This window comes from Mustela putorius, unplaced genomic scaffold (assembly GCF_011764305.1).
Source record: "Mustela putorius furo isolate JIRA1106 unplaced genomic scaffold, ASM1176430v1.1 tig00000198_pilon_pilon_pilon, whole genome shotgun sequence".
Lineage (NCBI taxonomy): Eukaryota > Metazoa > Chordata > Mammalia > Carnivora > Mustelidae > Mustela > Mustela putorius.
In genome coordinates, this window is record NW_025421311.1 from 2,202,487 (window position 1) to 2,220,921 (window position 18,435).

Below are 18,435 nucleotides of genomic sequence, written 5' to 3' on the forward strand. Positions count from 1 at the left end.
GTGAGAGCATAATATTAACTGCCTTTAAAGAAATTAAGTGGTTATTTAAATTACATTATATGCCAGCTTCATTTTTTGCATAGTTAAAAAGTAAGTAAAACAATGTATTACATGAAATATCGAACATGGTAAGGTGTGTTGGGTCTGACAGGCTGAGAACCATCTGTCACTCCCTCCCCCAGCGGGGCTGGTCCTCGGGTGGCTCCTGCCTGTGGTTGCGAGAGCCATCGGTGGGTCTCTGCCCTGCCTCGGGTTCTGCCGAGGCTCCATTCTTGCCTTCTCTGGCACTGGGAGGACACTCTGGGAGTGTTTCGGGGCCCTTCAGTACACCTGCTGTTCGTTCATCATTTCACAGTTTTCTAGGGATGGTGGTGCTCAGGAGCCTGAGAGAGGATGTTTAAATGCCAGTTTTCATACTTTTCACTTTGGAGGCTAGACTGTACTTTTCATTTTTATGAAGTTTTTTTTTTCCCATTTAAAATAAAACTAGGAGCCAGTTATCTATCTGGCAAGAGTGTGGCAAACAATAAGTGTTAACTGTTTGTACATGAACAGCAGCCAACCATAACATCGATGCGTACGCCACACAGAGCCTGACACTCCGGTCTTCGTTCGATTTTTTTCCCATCTTTGCTGAAATTATTATAATCATACTTTCACTCTGAAGGCTCTTGTTGGTTTATTTTAAATCAACATTACAGGGTTACTCCTGAATCCAACCAAAGAGTAGCTCTGTGCGTGGGTTTCTCATTGTTTTCTGGTTTGGCGCTGCAGGCTCTCTCAGGAGCCCCCAGCTGTGTGACTGTGTGACTTTGCTGTGGCCCCTTCTGCCCTTCTCCTGCTACTCAAGTGTTGGCTGACATTTAACTCAATGGCCCACCAGTTTTTCCTGATGCTTTGATGTCTGGGGAGTGGGAGGGTATTTTGTCCTCTGAACAAAGGAGCCTGCTGCTCTTTTCCTTAATTTCCATTCCTGGCCAGGAAGCCTTTTCAAAACCCTCTCATTGTCTCAGATGCAAATGGTATTCCAGCCCCAGGAAAGGGCCATACTGGGAAGTCAGTGACTAGATGTGGGAGATAGGTGTGAAAGAGGGGGAAGTGCACAGCAATTTCATTCTTAAGCCTTCCCTGAGTGTTATTTCATATGAAAAAGCATGCATGCAGTATCAGTCCTTCAGCAGGAATAACAGTGACCATCCCAATAACAAAGATGGTGACCCTTTGTTGACTCTTGGAATCAGGCAGTTAGCTAATCACATAAATGCATTAGCTCAGTTAGTACATAATGAATAAGTAATGAATGTGATTGCCCCCATTCTAAAATAAGGAAATGTGCCTATGGTTGCTTGGTTTATAAACCACAAATCTGAGATTTGATCCTAGGTCCATGTGACTTCAAAACTCCCATGCCCTACAGTTAACGAAGAAAATGCAGTTGTCCCCTCGTTAGTACAAGAAGTTCAAGTCTGTAAGTTTGGTCATGTCACTTAATGAATGAATAGGTTCTTCCAGGGACTGGGTTTAGGAAATAAATTGTTAATTGAACTTTTATTGTCATCTCATAGTGACTTTATAGATATTTCCCCAAATAGCTTTAAGTGAAGAAAACTTCATATGTCTCAGAATAATAAGCTGATAAAGTAGTACTTCCAAAACTCAATGCACTGAGGTAACAGAAAATAAAAAATAAAACAGCAGTTTTGATTGTAAAAGCACAAAGAAATGGAACTCGGCTTCAAAGGGGTGCCGGGAAGGACTTGAAGGGCCCTGAGATTTTATAGACCACCGTGATCTGCTCTGGAAGTCTTTGAAGTTAAATACCCCTATGAAACTTGAAAGTATACAGCTTAGAGCCCACAATAAAACTGCTTGGGGCCTCTAATCATCTCCTTTTATGAATTTTTGAATTGCAAAAGAAACTCATATTTGGACATTGTGCGTGCGTGTTACTCAGAACAAACCACAGATAACCGAGAAATTGTTGAAACTTAAACTGGGTCTCTTCATAAACAAGGTCATCTCGATTAGATAAAGCATTACTCCCTCCTTAAACAGTGGATACTTGCATCCAGCATGTGAGCCTGACCCTTAACCATGCAGCTTATTGTCTGTGTGGACATTGAAAGATGTTTCCATCTTTATTTTATTTTTTTTAACTTTCTTTTTAAATTTAATTTTACTTCATTTTGTGTGTATGTGTTGCAAATTCAGTGTTGATGCACCACACCCAGTGCTCCATGCAATCCATGCCCTCCTTAGTACTCACCACTGGGCTCACCCAACCCCCACCCTCTCCTCTCCAAAACCTTCAATTTGTTTCTCAAAGTCCACAGTCTCTAATGGTTTGTCTCCCCCTCTGATTTCCCCCAACTCCCTTCTCCTCTCCATCTCCCAATGTCCTCCGTATTTTTCCTTATGTTCCACCAGTGAAACCATATGATAGTTGACTCTCTCTGCTTGACTTATTTCACTCAGCATAATCTCCTCCAGTCCCATCCATGTTGATACAAAAGTTGGGTATTCATCCTTTCTGATGGAGGCATAATCCTCTATTGTGTATATGGACCACATCTTCCTTATCCATTCATCCATTGAAGGGCATCTTGGTTCTTTCTACAGTTTGGCAACCTTGGTCATTGCTGCTATGAACAATGGGGTACAGATGGCCCTTCTTTTCACTACATCTGTATCTTTGGGGTAAATACCCAGAAGTGCAATTGCAAGGTCATAGGGAAGCTCTATTTTTAATTTCTTAAGGAATCTCCACACTGTTTTCCAAACTGACTGCACCAATTTGCATTCCCACGAACAGTGTTAAGAGGGTTCCCTTTTCTCCATATCCTCTCCAACACTTGTTTACGGTCTTGTTGATTTTGGCCATTCTAACTGGTGTCAGCTGGTATCTCAACATGGTTTTGATTTGAATCTCCTTGACAGCTAACAATGATGAACATTTTTTTCATGTGTCTGTTAGTGATTTGTATGTCTTCTTTGGAGAAGTGTCTGTTCATGTCTGCTGCCCATTTTTTGATGTGATTATGTTTGGTGTGTCTTGAGTTTGAGGAATTCTTTATAGATCTTGGATATCAGCCCTTTATCTGTAGTGTCATTTGTGAATATCTTCTCTCATTCCGTGGGTTGCCTCTTTGTTTTATTGACTGTTTCCTTTGCTGTGCAGAAGCTTTGATCTTGATGAGTCCTAAAAGTTCATTTTCACTTTTGTTTCCTTTGCCTTTGGAGACATATCTTGAAAGAAGTTGCTGTGGCTAATGTCAAAGAGGTTACTGCCTGTGTTCTCCTCTAGGATTCTGATGGATTCCTGCCTCACACTGAGATTTTTTATCCATTTCGAGTTTATCTTTGTGTATGGTGTAAGAGAATGTTCGGGTTTCATTTTTCTACACATAGCTGTCCAGTTTTCCCAGCACCATTTATTGAAGAGACTGTCTCTTTTCCACTGTATATTTTTTTCCTGCTTTGTTGAAGATTATTTGACCATAGAGTTGAGGGTCCATATCTGGGCTCTCTACTCTGTTTCACTGGTGTATTTGTCTGTTTTTGTGCCAGTACTATGCTGTCTTGGTGATCACATCTTTGTAGTAAAGCTTAAATCAGGCAATGTGATTCTTCCAGTTTTGTTTTTATTTTTTAACATTTCTTTAGTAGTTCGGGGTCTCTTTTGGTTCCATGCAAATTTTAGGATTGTTTGTTCCAACTCTGAAAAATGTTGCTGGAATTTTGATCGGGAAGGCAGTGAAAGTATAGATGTCTCTAGGCAGTATAGACATTTTAACAATGTTTATTCTTCTTTGCCAATTTGAATTGAATTGAATTCAAATTTTCCAATTTGAATACCTTTTATTTCTTTTTTTGTTGTCTGATTTCTGTTGCTGGGACTTCTGGTACTATGTTGAACAACAGTGGCGACAGAGGACATCCTTGTTGTGTTCCTGATCTCAAAGGGAAGGCTGTCAGCTTTTCCCCGTTGAGGATGATATTCCTTGTGGGTTTTCCATAGATAGATTTTATGAAGTTGAGGAATGTTCCCTCTATCCCTATATTTTGACGGGTTTTAATCAGGAATGGATGCCGTATCTTGTCAAATGCTTTTTCTGCATGAACTGAGAGGACCATGTGGTTCTTCTCTCTTCTTTTATTGTTTGTTCTATCACATTGATTGATTTGCAAATGTTGAACCATCCTTGCAACCCAGGGATGAATCCCACCTGGTCATGGTGGATAATCTTTTTAATGTACTATTGGATCCTGTTAGCTAGGATCTTGTTGAGAATCTTGGCATCTGTATTCATCAGGGATATTGGTCTGAAATTCTCCTTTATGGTGGGGTCTTTGCCTGGTTTGGGGATCAGGGTAATGCTGGCTTCATAAAAAAAAAAATCTGGAAGTTTTCCTTATGTTTCTATTTTTTGAAATAGCTTCAGGAGAATAGATACTATTTCTTCTTTGAATGTTTGGTGGAATTCTCCAGGGAATCTGTCAGGTCCTGGGTTCTTATTTTTTCAAAGGTTTTAATCACTGCTTCAGTCTCGTTACTACATATTGGTCTATTCAGGTTGTCAATTTCTTCTGGATTCAGTTTTGGAAATTTATAGGTTTCCAGGAATGCATCCATTTCATCCAGGTTCCTTAGCATGTTTCCATCTTTAAATCAGGGCACCAGTCCCTGCCTTCCACTGTGGGTAAAGATGAAGTGAAATTAACAATGCCAAGTGCTGGAAATAGTGAAGAGCATCCAGGGTATCTTCAAGAGTTCATCATTATGAAGTATACTTTTTCAGATTCAGAAATTTAGCAGTAAAATCAGAATGTTTGAGATGCATCAGAGTCCAGAGAAAACTCCGAAGTGTCATTCTACCTGATTTTATTCCTAACACTCTTTTTCACTTAACACTTATTTTTCATCCCAGTACAATGCATAAAACATAATAGGGCTTATTCTTTTGTCAGTTCTTGGGTTCTCCCCTTTTCTTGTGAAATTAGCTCATATGTATTTTGGGATACAAAGTATATTTTTGTATTACAAACTCTTGCTATAGAAAATTTGAAACCTTGGAAAATAGAGAAAAAAAAATCCTATTCCCATTACTCCAAAATAAGTGTTTTAAAAAAGTTTATTGTTATTATTATTTTTAAAGATTTTATTTGAGAGAGAGAGAGAGAGAGAGAGGCTGTTTGAGCAGGGTTGGCAGGTTGAAAGGGGAGAAGGAGAAAGAGAAGCAGATGTCCCCTGGAGGAGGGAACCGGACCCCAGAGTCCTGGGATCATGACCTGAGTGGATGTTTACCCAACTGAGTCACCCAGGAACCCCCCAAAATAAATATTTTTAAACATTTTTATGAGCTTCTTTTCATTTCTTTTTATGAATTTGCATGTGGTTAATTCAGTAAATATTTGATTAGCCATTTAATAGGCCTGAACCATTAACCTAGGAACAGTGACTTCCTGCCTGTTTTTACTTCCCATTTTCACACTCTAACTCAGGACTTAGGGTTTTTTTGTTTGTTTGTTTGTTTTTAAAGATTTTATTTATTTGTAGAGAGAGAGAGTGAAAGAGAGCCAGCACAGGCAGACAGAATGGCAGGCAGAGACAGAGGGAGAAGGAGGCTCCCTGCCGAGCAAGGAGCCCGATGCGGGACTCGATCCCAGGACACTGGGATCACGACCCGAGCCGAAGGCAGCTGCTTAACCAGCTGAGCAACCCAGGCGTCCCAGGACTTCAGTTTTAATCTGCACATGTACTCACTGACAGCATAGGAGCACCGATTTGGAATGTGCCTTGCAACTTATTCACATATTATTCCTTTGGTTTTCTTGTTTCCTTCGTGTACATGGGATTAGCTTTAACTTCTTTTGACTCACTTTGGAAGGCTCATATAAAATGTCTTTTAGCTGTGATTCCGTGCTGCCTTCGTCTCCCCTACCCCAGGTTTGTGTTGGCTTCGGGTCTCCGGAATGTGGCCAGCCCGTGTCCTGTTAACCCAGCTCTGGTACTAGCAAAATCCAATGACATGCTTTGCTAAGGCCTGATTCAACCTCCTTAAAACTACGGCAAAACTCCTGACATCCTGGACTAAATTTGATAATTTTACAGTCACTTTTTCTGTTTGTTTTTTTTTTTCCCCCCTATGGTATACTCATGATTTACCTTCTTTTATTGTGATAGGTACAAATAATTTTACTCCATTAACACTGATCTAACCAGGTGGAAGCCCCACCCACCCCTGCCCAGGCTCCCACGCTCCACCCCCAACCAGAGCTTTTACCTGAGTCTTGAGCTGTACCTTAGGGAAGCTTTTGTTCTGATCAAGCTGGTAATTCTGTTTGTAGCCAAATAAGATCTTCCTTCCAGAATTTTATTATAGACCGCTATCCTCTTGGTATCACAATCAAGTCACTTTATAGGGAGTGAAAAGGAGCAGCTGGGAGATTGTAAGTGACAAGTGTAATTAAAACAACGTTGCATATTCTAGTACTTCATGTATGCGACTGTGGATCCTGTGTAATGACTCTGCTTAGTAATACCAGGGCAGGCTTGGTTTCTAACCGGAAGGGTAGATGTCAGCCTGGTCACTGTTGTTCTCCCAGTGAGGATTCTTAATCTACTGTACGATCGTTCTGCAGGCTAAAAGTCTGGTTCACAAATCTGATTTCCATATAGATTTCATGGCTTCAGTCTTGTTTACTGAAAACACAGTGTATTTGGGAAATATGTCTCAACACATAGACCTGGTTATAACTTGCCAAGCAGAGCTCAATGATACAAACCATACATAATCAGAATTTGTGAAACGCTGGTGCTGTGAGACACCGTAGAGATCACCTGTGCCTTCCAGAGCACAAGGGAAGTTACATCTCCATAGTCACATACCTAGTAAGCGGTAAAGCCGGGCCTTGAGCGCAAATCACCTAACGATGCCGGACCCCATCTCCAGCGTTTGTGTCTCCGATTGGATTTGCTTTGATTTAGATCCCTTCCATGTCCAGATTCCCGAAGCTCGCTCTTCTCGCTCGTATAGCACAAGGAAGGCAGGAAAGTCTATCTGACCCCATTCTACATCCGAATTTTATAGAGAGCTAGAATAATGTTTTGCATGGGATTTGTATTAATGAGGGAAAATTACATCGTGAAAAATAGGAGTGGTCACTGGAAAAGATTTCCTGTTCGCGAAGCAGAGCACGCCTGTTTTCTTGCCAGTGCCCAAAGGGGACCGTTTGTCCTTCCTTTGTGGGAACACTGTGCAGTGCGCTTGCCAACAGCCTTCAAATCGGGGCACCTGCAAGGTCTGCTCAGCTTGGCCATTTCAGCTCCTCAGCGCAACCGGTGTTCTTGCAAATCCTCCTTATGAAGTGAACAGCATTCACGTTCACTTAGTTTTTTGGCCTCAACACAGTTACGGCACATGTGCTTTCACGCCTCCTCTTGCCTTAAGAGTGATGCCTTCATTTACAGAGCAAATGTAAAGGAGATGAACATATACTTTGTTTCCTTTCATAGCTGGAACTTTATGCGGGGTAGGGGTCAATACTCAGAATGGTTTTGTTTGAAATCCACGTCTAACTGAACGCATCGTGACATGGATCAGTTTAGCCTCATCGACAGACTCGCTTGCTTTAGTTTGCAGGGACTTAGATTCGTCAGCTAAGAACCGTTTTTGTTGATTTTCCTCTTTTCTCATCATGGTATTTTCTAATATATTCTCTTGAAGCTCTAATCAACTTAGCACAGGAGAGTATGTGGGTAATGAGATTCTACATGGAGTTGAGGTTCCTGCCTTTCTGATGGTCATCACTCGGGTTTGGACTCCTGGGGGCATTGCCTACGGGATAAATAAGCAGAGACGCTAGCATTGCTCCAAAGTAGAGTGCATTCAGAAGTCCCTGATGCTTTCTTAACACTGTGACTGAGACTCCATGATGTAGAAAGGAGCTATTTGGGGCTCCTGGGTGGCTCAGCCATCAAGCATTTTTGCCTTCGGTTCAGGTCATGATCCCAGTGTCCTGGGATTGAACCCCGCATCGGGCTCCCTGCTCAGTGGGGAGCCTGCTTCTCCCTCTCCCCTTGTTCTCCTCTCTTGTTGTGTCTCTCTCTGTCAAATAAATAAAAATAAAAGAAAGGAGTTAGTATAACATAGGGATTAAGCAGTTGACATTGAAGCATGTCTGGAGAGTTTGAATTCCAATTTTGTATTTTCCATATGGCTCACATGTGTGTTTAACCCTTTGGACCTACAGTACACAGCAGCTTCTTAGAGCTGGCATCAGAACTAAACACAGACCGCTTAGCTCAGGCCTGGGACAGGGTACCTGGGCAGTGGGAGCCCGGTGTAGTGCGGGCGAGCAAGATGCGGAAGGAACTGCTTTCAGCCTCAAGCACCGAGTCCCAGAGAGCTTCTTGGGTAAAACCAGCCTCTGCTCTTGGAACTGTCCTGCCGTGTTTGCTGGGCTGAGGGCCCACACTGAAGTAAAGGGGGGATGGAGAGGGGGAAGCGTTCGACTGGAGGGAGAGAGTTTTATCAGGGTCTATAAAATAGGACTGTGTGCTTGAGTCTTGAAATCTGTAAATAATCTTTCGTCCTACTTGTGAGAGGTACATTTCTCTAGGGAATACTGCGGTGGGAGAGCATCTTAAAAACTGTATCCAGTGACCTTTGTACTCGCAAAGAAAAGTAGGTGGAGGGAAAACCTCCAGTTGTCAAAAAGGACCACAATGCTTAGCAACAGCTAACTCTGTCTCTCGAATTGAAAAATACAGTTTATAGAGCTTTGAAAGGCATCCAAAGAATGAAAAAACTAAATCCTAAAATTTTAGTTTTAAGAGGGAGAAACAATTAAATGCAAGTTTGTTTTGTGAAATGCACTTTTTTTTGCCCAGTCTCTCAGCAAGGGCAGGGAGTTATATACACTGTATAGGGTTTGGTTCATTTGAACACGTAACTGGACTCAGACCAGTTAATGCTTTGTTGTGAGTATCCTAATTTTGTTGTTGCAGTGTTCACAGTGTTAGTGTTACGATGCCTACTTCCAGATGCGATAAGTGCTCGACATTGAGGAAGAAGTGTGTAGTAGGTACAGCTCCGTGCCTGCATACAAGCACTTCACCTTCTAGAGGGAGCAACGCAGACTGTGTTCCCATAGTGCTTGGTGCGCGCTGATTTGGGGGCGCACTTAGATAAGGCTGTCAGGAGGTGTCTGTGTGTCTGCTGCGCGCAGCGGGCTCTGCATCTTTTAAGGCAAGGTGTTATGCTTTTCTCATTGTGGTTTCTCAGAATCGGACATAAATTTTCAGTTACGTATGGAGCTGTTGACTTGTAAGAATAAAGAGGGTTAAAAAGTCCACGGGCAGACTTTGGCTTACCTACAAAGGAGGACCAGGGACCAGATGTCACCTTCTATGTGGAATAACTGAGAAAGGAGACAAGATACCTGAAGCTGTATTTCCCGAAACATGAGACATCGGAGCCTGAAGGATTGTGATCCCTGAGAGGGAAGAAGCAAATTCGATGAGTCCCAGGACTGCCCTAAGCCCCTGCTCGGGGACAGCTCGCTGCCATGGCGTGGGGAGACGGCCCTGAGGGGGACTCTGCGGTCTGCATGGAAGAGAGGGAGCCCAGAGAATGGGAGACGCACCGTTTCCTTGCAGCCGTGGGCTTGTAGAGCGCAGGCCACAGGGCAGAGGGCAGAGCTGCGTGGGACGAAGGCTCAGGCCATCTGCCGAAGACCCACTGTGAGGATCTGGCAGAATTCTGATTAGTATCCTGGATAAGGAAGTTACCTGGGAATAAGGCAAGATCTACCCAAAGGGATTAGAGAGAACAGTATCTGCTTTCACACGCGTTCTGGGATAGTGCTGTTCTACCACTCAGAGTGGAAAGGGTAACTGACGGTACATGAGGCGGAGAACTCAAAAAGGCCTTACCTCAATAGAAAGGTTAGCTGATCCTAAATTAACTGATGCTCTGCTTCCTCCATACAAGCTTTGAGAGCAAGACCCCCAAACATCCAACTCTTTCCAGCAATTAACCCCATCTCAGTGATTACTGGTGTGGTGGACGGACCCTCCCGGGACCCCCGCCCCCGTGAATATTGACCTCGTAGTGTTCACTCCGTTGTGGAATTTCCTCCCATCAGTCGTATGACTCGAAGCGGGTGAGTTCTTTCTGTAACCTGAGCATGCTGGGAAGCAGATTCTTCCTGGTCCAGCCCGTGGAGGGGAATGCAGCTCGATGACAGTGCTGGGAAATTCTGAGCAGCGTGCCCAGCTGTCCCTGGGTTCCTAACCCATGGAAACAAAGAATGAATGTGCGCTACCTTGCATTGCTAAGTCTGTGGTAATTTCTTACGCAGCGAAACAAACTGGTATTGTTGACATCCAAGCATCACAACCAGAGGAGGGGGGAAATAACTCCCCTATTGAGAAGAAAAATGACCCATCACTGACCAGGGAATAACAGACGTGATAGAATTAGCAGACACGTGTTAAGACAGTAATGTGGCTCTAGGCTCTACGTTCAGGGAACTAAAGGAGGGATTGAACATGGGAAATACAGACATGAAAGGTATAGAGATGACCCACATTTAATAGCTGGACATAGAAACCACCGGGTATTAGGTGGAATGCATGGGGCTCACAGATACTGTAGAGGACAACAGTTTGAAGATACAGCAGCAGAAACTCGATAATGAAACACGCAAAGGAAAAAAAGGCGGAAAAATACAGTGAGCACGACACTTAGCTGTGGGATGACTTCAGGGGGTCTAACGTACATAGAATTTACGGAAATTTCTTTTCATCAGTGGTGGTAGGGGTAGCTAATACGCAGGCTGCTCTCTGTCTGGGCGTCAGAGAATCTCTGTATAAATTTGTACAGATCGCTACCTCTCTCTATCTGGATCTCATCAGTTGGTTTTATTTAAAATAAAGCTGTAGCAGTTCTGAATTATTTGCAACATCGTTTTGGCAGACTGAGACACACTGAGACAGTGTGTCCCGCTGTGATCACGGTTCTGTTCTTGAGGCTCCGCCATGCTCGGAGCTGCTTCAGGGTTTTTGTTGGTGGTGGTGTCTGTCGTGCACTCCTCCTTTCTGACAGAGTGCCTTTTGGGAAATCGCCTCTTGCCTACTTGTGTGGATCAGGTGGGGTGAACCCTACCCTTGCTTCGCAGGAAGTCTGTGACTGACTCTACCCCCATGGTAGTACGAAACAGGCATTTCCCCGTTTAGACTCATGAGGATCTTGGGTTAAGACTTCAACTTCATTGGTTGGAAAAGCAGGTTTCCCTTTCTCACTGGATGCAAAGCGAAGATTGCAGGGGAGGAGCTGCCGCTGCTGTTTCATGAGCGGAACCTGAGGGCTGGATAGCCTGTGTGAGAGCGAGCCACCAAACAGACAGAGGAGAGTAGGCTGGACACGGGGAAGGCGGAGGAGGACCACCACCACCACCACCACCACTAAAATCCTCTCGGTTTTACCCAGTTTATGCCAGATTTTCCTTCTCTCATAACTGAAGGAATGCTATGAGGCATAGCTTTGTTCACTACATCTCAGTTTTGTAGTTTATAATTCTGAAAGGCAGGAGGATGAGACGGGGTCCATCATGTAGAGAAACGCCACTCACTGACTTGCACACACCCCTGCTGGTTTCCTTTAGGTGTGTGCACAGACATAAACAGATGCTTTAGGAAGGCTTTTGTTTTATTTTTAATTTCAAAATCAGGGATTGATAGGATACATATTAGGGCATTTGGAGAATGGGGGGGTGTATTTACTAATCATTGTGGATATGAACAATTCAGTTTGGGTATTGATTCCAAATAGGAAAATACCGTGTTAAACTAGTTTGGTGTGTATGTGAGCAGCATGTCCAGGTCTTCTGTCCCAGTTTCGTCTCAGAAGACCTTATTTTAGGAAACCGGTGCTTTTGATCACTTAGCCAAAACTCCAACCACTGTCTGTTTGGTTTACTACTATTATTGACTCAGAAATAGATTCTTGATACTTGTCTTGCTGGTGAGTCCTCATACAATGTTGGCGTTTGGGGGTGAGACTTTCTTTTCTCTCTTTCTTTCTTGATGGCAGGGGAGGGAATATGAGCCCGGGGAGATGGTGGACAGGCAGAGAGAGAGAGGACCCTTAGCAGACTCCAAACCCAGCATGGAGCCCGATGTGGGTCTCAAACTCAAGAGCCTGAGATACCTGAGCCGAAATCACGTCATGCTTAACCAACAGAGCCAGCCAGGCGCCCCTTGGGGATGAGGCTTTATGCCTTCCCTGGAGGTAAATCTGGTAGTAGACGGATGGGTTCATTTATCAAGATGGAAAACATAACTGTGTAAATAGTGATTGGCAAAAGTATTTAGATGTATTAGGCCTGGCCTTGTTCTAAGGTAATTTTGATAAGTTAGTGTAGTTTAATGGAATAGTTACTGTGCCCAGAAAGAGAAGATCTCCATTGAAATCTGGGTTCTTCCACTCTCTACTGAGTATATAAGGGTTGGTATCCTTCCTCTGCCTTATAATGGTGACTTCAGCATTTCCCCTGTGTAGGTCACAGTGTACTTTTAAAAATTTGATGAGGGGCACCTGGTTACTTCAGTTGATGGAACATGTGATTCTTGATCTCAGGGTCATGAAGTCAAGCCCTACGTAGGGTATAGAGATTACTGAAACAAAAATCTTAAAAAATATTTTAAAAATATGAGATCTTTCATTTCATTTCTTTTATTTTGCTAAGTAACTTACCTTAACTTTTTTTTTTTTGAAGATTTTATTTACTTTTATTGAACACACAGAGAGAGACCACAAGTAGGCAGAGAGGCAGGCAGAGAGAGAGGAGGAAGCAGGATCCCCGCTGAGCAGAGAGCAGGAAGCGGGGCTTGATCCCAGGACCCTGGGATCATGACCTGAGCCTAAAGCAGAGGCTTAACCCACTGAGCCAACCAGGAGCCCCTACCTTAACTTTTTTAACACCATGGAATACCGGTGGATAATGGATATCTGATACCTTTCCTAGAAAATGGAAAAGTAATCCTGAGGCTTAGGATACTTAGCAGGGAGTGGAAGATCCTGCAGCTGAGTACCTTTCCTGTAAATACTGCCAGTTCATCACGGATCCCCTATTAGTATCTTATAAACTGCTTCTCCCCATCCATGCATAGACCTCTGTAGACCAGTAGTGATGGGTAGGTAGTAGCTTTTATAATGGAGAAGACTCAAGTTGTTGGGTGGGGCTGTGTACCAGCTCTTTCTTCCCTTCTCTCATGTGTTTGGTGACGTCTGTGGGCACATGTGTGCATCACATCTAATTCTACAGTGCGCCAGTGAAGTCTTAGTAGTACTTATCGTGCTTCTCTTTCGGTTCAAACTCTACGTTTTAAGTGTTTATCATTATCATGGGAAAATACCTTCTCAATCCAAACTAAGACATTCAGAGAAACAGGGGGAAAGAATGATGCCAAGGATGAGTGTTGCTTGAGATTTCCCAGTCTTTGGCTCTACAGTAATATGATACAGATGAGTTTCCTCACCTGTATGTGCAGGAAAGTCTTTGGTTTGACCATTTCTAATGTACTTTCCGAACCTTAAAGTTGATAGTGCTTTGATGCTCTTTTCATTTGGGGCTTATTTTTAGACACATTTGTGCCTGCCGGCGGTTTTAGTAAGTATATGACTATAAGATTGAATCATCAGTATATATGCTATCTTTTGGCTGGCATATGCACTGCTGATGTTTTCAAACAGTGGAAAAAGCAGGTGAAAAAGAGCAAGCAGTTGCAAACAATAGTTCTTTATTACGTGACACCAAATAATCAGGTTTACAAAACAGGAGGCTCTCTAAGCTGTAGACTGCACTGAATAAACACATTTCCAGGTAAGGAGTTTTCCTATAAATGAATGTAAAAATTGACCAGACAGTGCAGTGTTAACACAGTGACATGAGTAGAGTAGCTGTGTTTCTTACTCTTTGTTCTAGAAGCAAAGCCAATATTAGTCATTACTAATATTATTTTACATACTAGCAAACATTCAATATAGATTTGCAATTAAAAATTAATTTCTCAAAAAAGTAATTTTTAAAACCATTTTTATTTGCTGGGGTGTCTGGTGGCTCAGTTATTAAGCTTCTGTCTTTGGCTCAGATCTTGATCTTGGGGTCCTGGGATCGAGCCCCACATTTGGCTTCCTACTCAGTGGAGAGGCTGCTTCTCCCTCTGCCCCTCCCCTCACTTGTGTTCTCCCTCTCAAATAAATAAAAGTATTTTAAAAAGGATTATATTTCCTATGAGGACAGTGTATCTACCACTAACTAAACATTAAAAAGTAAATAAACTGGATACCTGGTTATTAATGAAATTTAATCAGTTTTTTTCCCCAAAACATTTATCATTTTTCTTGAACAGATATTGAATTTAAAATATTTAGAAAATCATCTTCATGCGTCTCTTCTTCGGGTAATCTGAGTTGACTTAATATGGAATTTGCACATTTCCCATTCACTGAACAATCCAATATCAGTATTAGCTGTGAAGAGGAATGAGTCATAACCATATCCAAAGCTAAAATCAATACTTTTAGAAAGTTCTTGCAGAGAAAAAGATGTGTTTAGTTATTGAATTAACTACCCTGATTCTGCTCTTCCAAATGTTTGCCTTACACCCATGGAAATAAATGATCTGGTTAAGAAATCAGCCTCAGGAGGAGTGAATGTGAAGGCGAACTTGGGATCAGACGGTCATTGGCCATGGTCAGAGGCAACATGGCAGCAGAGATCTCGGGTGAGAGTCAAAACAGGTCCTCCTGAGGGGTCCTGAAAGCCTCAGTCCCTGGTGCCAAGGAAACGGAGTGTCCTGTGGAATGCATCTAGGGAAGAACAGCGGAGTTAGGTGATTTTTAAATTTTGGTTTTACTTTTGTTTTTAAGGGTCTCATGTTTTTACTAGTTAAGCCTGAACCGGTGACATTTAGTTTTCAGAGTGGAAAATCATCTCTAAGTCTTTTTGCCTGACCTAATAAATTCAGTGCAGATTCGTTGAACACCTACACTGTATCAGATACATTTTAAACTGGTTACAGGAGACCTGAGTCCAGTGACTGTAAGAACATAACTGAGAAGTGCTTCTCCAGCATCTTTAAAAGCATTTGGAAGTTACATTACGGTAATGGGACTGCAGTTTTATGCTAGGAAAATGCATATTCTCTCAAAACGGGATTCTGGTTGCACCATGACACTCCTTTTCTTTGGTAACTGCGATAGGTAGACCTTTGGGACTGGACAATGTCAAGCATCTGGGTTTAAACATTTGTAGTCAGAAATTCTGAAGAACCTCCTGCGTGCAGATCCCTGAGTGTTCTGCCGGTGTGCGGAATGTTTCTGTGGTTAAACCGTGGGTCAAATAATAATGCATAATGGATTTTTGAAAGCACTTAGAACTATAGGATACTAACAGTAATAGATTTCAAACTTATGCGATAAAATAAATGCAGAATTTTAGGGGGAATATATCAAACATAAAAATTGAAAATTAATGAACTTTTGGCTTAAATTAAGTAATTTTTGATCGGGGTGAGATTCGTATAACAGGAACATAATCGTTGTGAAGTGAGGAGTTCAGTGGTACTGAGCAACTCACAGTGTTGCCAGACTCTGCCCCCTGCTGCTCCTTGCTGTCTTGACCCCCAAGAGAGGCCTGTTCCCCGTAGGCAGTCCCTGTCCCTTCTGCCGTCCCCCCTGGCCCTGGCAGCCGCCGTGTACTTTCCATCTCAGTGGATTCACCTGTTCCAGGTGTCTCCTGTAAATGTCATCATAAACTAGGACATCTTTTCTGCCTGTCAAATGAAGTCATTGTTATAATAATAACATAGGAAAATAAACCTAGAGAAATTAGGACAGGTTAGTAAAGTTTAAGACTGAAATTTGTGGAGTTGAAATCAATGTTATGTAAGAAGAAGAGAAAGTTTGTTAAAATTAATCAAAGCATGTGGGGAGGGAGAGAAAGAGACAGGAAAAGATTGTTAGGAATAATTACTGTTGTAATTTACAGAGAAGACTCTGTCAAGTTTTTATGATAAGCCAATGCGATGTATATGACTAGATATATATGACATGTATATGACTGAACTTGATCGTTGTACAGAGAAATGAGATGAAGACCACTGGAGGAAGCCACTCAGTAAGCACCTGACTTTGTTAGTCACTGGCAATTTGCCTATCCAGTTTGCAAAGCACTTGAGCTTTTTTCTTTTCTTTTTTTTTTTTTTGTGAAATTGAAATTGAACACGCACATTTCTTACTCTCTGGTCATTCCTTTACAGAAAATGTACCTTCAGTTTACTGTCACATTTATGTACTAGAAAATATTTAAAAATGTTCATAGCAGTACTGAGTGTAAGTGAAAATAGAAAAATAAGGGGAAAATCCCCTGGCTTGTACACACATTATAGAATGTGCAAGTTGATGAGACACATCTATGAAATAATTGTGGGAGCATCATCTTAGGTGAAAGGCAGGTCACAGAACACAGCATCCAACATGCTAGCACACAAAGCTGAGCCCAGTATTGAAGGACACGCACATTTGTGATTCAAAGACAGCACTGTGATGATCCACGCTGAATTTCATGGTGGTGGTCATCTGGCGTTCAAGGCCAAGGGAGTAGCACAACAGTGCTATCTGTAGTATTCTTTTTCTAAGGCCTGAGTTCACAGTGATACTTTCAGTATTATAATTCATAACTTACCTAAAAGTTGTACGAGTGATTATATCAGATTTTTAATTTATTTTTATTTTTATTTAATTTCCATTTTTATTTTTAATTTAAATTTAAATTTAAATTCAGTTTTTATTTAAATTCAGTTAGCCAACATATAGTACATCATTAGTTTCAGATGTCATGGTCAGTAATTCATCAGTCGCCTGTAACACTCAGTGCTCCCCACATCATGTGCACTGCCCTTAATGCCCGCCACCCAATTACCCCATCCCCCACACACCTCTGCTTTAGCAACCCTCAGTTTGTTTCCTGGGATTGAGTCTCTTATGGTTTGTCTCCCTCTCTGGTGACTTCCTGTTCCGTTTTCCCTCCCTCGCCCTGTGAGCCTTTGCACTGTTTCCTACATTCCATGTATGACTGAGATCAGATGGTCATTGTCTTTCTCTGATTAACTTACTTCGCTCAGCATAATACCCTCCTGTGCCATCCGTGTCAGTGCAAATGGTAGGTATCTGTCCTTTCGGATGGCTGCGGAATATTCCATTGTATATATGCCGCATCTTCTTTATCCATCCAGCTGCCTATGGACATCTGGGCTCTTTCCGTAGTTCGGCTATTGTGGACATTGCTGCTATAAACATTCAGGTGCGCGTGCCCCTTCGGATCACTTCATTTGTATCTTTAGGGTAAATACCCAGTAGTGTGATTGCTAGGTCATAGGATAACTCTATTTTCAACTTTTTGAGGAATCTCCATACTGTTTTCCAGAGTGGCTGCACCAGCTTGCATTCCCACCAACAGTGTAGGAGGGTTCCCCTTTCTCCGCATCCTCGCCAACATGTGTTGTTTCCTGACTTGTTAATTTTAGCCATTCTGACTGGTGTGAGGTGGGATCTCATTGTGGTTTTGATTTGTATTTCCCTGATGCCGAGTGATGTGGAGCACTTTTTCATGTGTCTGTTGGCCATCTGGATGTCCTTTTTCCTGAAATGTCTGTTCATGTCTTCTGCCCATTTTTTGACAGGATTATTTATTTTTTGGGTGTAGAGTTTGACAGGTTTTGTATAGATCTTGGATAACAGCCCTTTGTCTGATATTCATGAGGACTAAGACAATGGGGGAAATTATTTTATGCTGTCATATAGTATGGCCAGTAAACATTAGCTGTTATTGTCGCTTTCTCTCAGAGGTTTTAAAGTTTTTAACTCTATCAGTAAAGACTACTTTACATAGTCCTAACATATATAATCTTAAGTTATGTTAGTACCACTACTCCTCTAAAAATTATATTGTACCAATATATTACCTGCATTATAAATGCATAAAATATATGATACAAACTATAAGATAAACAATATTTTAAAAATAATTTTATATATTAAACATGTAAACATAATTCAATACCAGTGAATGTAAATTTCTATTTCTAATGGTGCCCCGGGTACTTCAGAACCTTTTTATTTAGCATCTTTACAGACTGTTTAGATATTTACTGTTTTCATTTGATAATGTGGGCTGACAAAAAACTCATTTTAGGACAGACAAGCATCAATTCTCACCTTCCAAATGCATTATTAGGAATTATTTTTAATGGATAATTTATTTACAAAATTATTTTAAAGCTAACTGTCCATTTTTAGAGGATTAATTTCAGGAAATCTGACAAAAAGGTCCATAGATCTGTGTCATGGTTTACAGTGCATAGCA